The sequence below is a fragment of the Apodemus sylvaticus genome, chromosome 3 (assembly GCF_947179515.1).
Source record: "Apodemus sylvaticus chromosome 3, mApoSyl1.1, whole genome shotgun sequence".
Taxonomy (NCBI): Eukaryota; Metazoa; Chordata; class Mammalia; order Rodentia; family Muridae; genus Apodemus; species Apodemus sylvaticus.
In genome coordinates this window covers 29,858,060-29,860,514 of record NC_067474.1, presented here as the reverse complement: position 1 = coordinate 29,860,514, position 2,455 = coordinate 29,858,060, and the positions used below count along the sequence as shown (strand labels likewise).

The window sequence follows — 2,455 nt, the reverse complement described above, 5'->3', positions numbered from 1 at the left end:
CTAAGAACCAGGGTAGCTCATCATGTAGCATTAACACATATTAGAAAACTGTGTAGTGTCAAAGGGATAGAACCACCAGCAATCAAGCAATGTTGTCAACTAGGCTATAAATTGGCCTACTGAATTTCTTCTTTGTCTAATTACTGTATACACTGGTAGCAACTTTGAAATGAAGGAGCTAGGCACTCCTTTTATTTTCTGTCAACAACAGAACAGAAAAACAAACTGGAACATAAGTCCTGTTTTACATTGACAGTTTTAAAGAGCATCATTTATACCATGAAAGGACTAAAGAGAAGTGTTTACAGATACCAGACAGTAGTGGTCAGTAGACCTTCACAGGGCTTTGGGATGAAGGCCAGCAGAAGCCACTTTGTAATCACTAGCAGTAAACAGAGAGGCAGAATTCTTTGCCAGATACTTAAGGAAATCATGCAGACAGCCCATCTATCGATAATGCCAGGCTTTTCTCATCAAGGGGCATATAGGCCAACACTGCCCCAATTCTCATGAATAATCTTAGAAGGTGTGGCACCCCATAGATCTGCGACATCAGGGTAAACCAGCAGAACCTCAGCATACTGAGGCCTTTCAAACATATAGAGCAGCTGGGTGCCCAGCATCGCATTGAAATACTTTTATCCCTCCTACAACTTCATTAACTACATACTCCTTATTATCAACATTCTCCTGTGATTTCTTGTAGTTGGCATACTCCTCAAGAACGCCATCTACACTCTTTTTAGCAGGGAGCTGGAACAACTGCTTCTGCCTAGAAACCACGTCCCAGGCCTCCACCACCCATGGTTTGAATTCTTCAGGGAAGTTCACCTTCACCTCCATCCTACTCTTGAATGCCTCCTCACTCTCCACAGTGGGGTTGTCAGGTTCCCTTTTCTTCTGAAGGAACTGAGAGACTTCACTGGTACTGCCACAATCTCCATTGCCAGGAATCTTCTGTTTGTTCTTCCTCCTCTTCCACACAGAACCAGAAGGGGGATTTTCAGCAGAGCTACCTCCCCATCTTCCTGGAAGAGTTGGATCAAGATTCTTTGGCTGCTAGCCAGAAACTGGGAAGAACCCAGATGTCCCTCAAGAGAGGAACGGATACAAAAAAAAATGTAGTATATATACACAATGGAGTAATATTCAGCCATTATAAACAATGAATTCATGAAAGTCTTAGACAAATGGATAGAGCTGGAGAACATCATACTAAGTAAGGTAACCCAGTCTCAAAAGATCAACAATGGTATGCGCTCACTGATAAGTGGATATTAGCCTAGAAACTGGGAATACCCAAGACATAATTCACATATCAAATGATGCCCAAGAAGAACAGAGGAGTGGCCCCTGGTTCTGGAAAGTCTCAGTGCAGCAGTGTAGGACAATACCAGAACAGAGAAGTGAGAAGGGGTGGATGGGGGAACAGGGGGAGGGAAGAGGGCTTATGTGACTTTCAGGTAGTGCAGAGCCAGGAAAGAGGAAATCATTTGAAATGTAAATTAAAAATTTAAATAAATAAATAAATAAATAAACAAATAAAAGAAACTAAAAAGAAAAAAGAAGAAGAAGATTCTTTGGCTGCAAACCAGCTGACATTTTTCCTAAGGCAGCTCCTCTCATCTAACTTCTCTGCATATTGCTTCAAGTTGGTTTCTTAAAGTTGTCTTCTTCAGCAGATTTTTGTCCATGAGTTTAAGAAGCCTGCTTTCTGGAACTCATTCAACCCTGTTTTTTGATTTTTGTTTTGTTTTGTTTTGTTTTTGTTTTTTTCAAGACAGGGTTTCTCTGTGTAGCCCTGGCTATCCTAGATCTCACTCTGTAGACCAGACTGGCCTTGAACTCAGAAATCCCTCCCAAGTGCTGGGATTAAAGGTGTGCGCCACCACTGCCAGGCTCAACCTTGTTTTTATTCCAATCAGCAATGTTCCTTCTTTCCCTTCCAAGGATTCCTAGTAATCTCCTAGGAAGGTCTGGAAAGATGAAGTGGGAATACAACCCTGTATTCTGCAACCAGGAATGGTTCTGTAACCAGGGTCAAATTTCCTGATCTTTACTCTTTAGGAAACTTAGCTTTTCTGATGATTACCTGAAGCAAGAATCTAGTTCTTTCCAGCAGCCAATATGTGATCACTGCTGCTCCTCCAATCACCATAGTCTTGCATTCTTCTATATGCAAACATCCAGCTAGACCAGTACCATTTGTTAAAAATGCTTTCTTTTTGCCTTGTATGGGTTTACCTTCTTTGTCAAACTCAAGTGTCCAGAAGTGTGTGGTTTTATTTCAGGGTCTTTATTTCAATTCCATTGATCAACGTGTCTGGTCTTATACCAAACCCTGAAGTTTTTATTATTATTGCTCTGTAGTGCATCTTGAATCAGGGATGGTGATATCTCCAAAAGTTCTTTTATTATACAAGCTTCTTTAGCTATCTTGTGTTTATTTTGTTTT

The 2,455-nt window shown here is 40.9% G+C and overlaps 1 pseudogene; it reads right to left on the bottom strand.

Moving 5' to 3' along the window:
* Positions 1–336: 336 nt before the first annotated feature.
* LOC127679830 (mortality factor 4-like protein 2) lies at positions 337–1,725 on the bottom strand (annotated as a pseudogene).
* Positions 1,726–2,455: the final 730 nt, after the last annotated feature.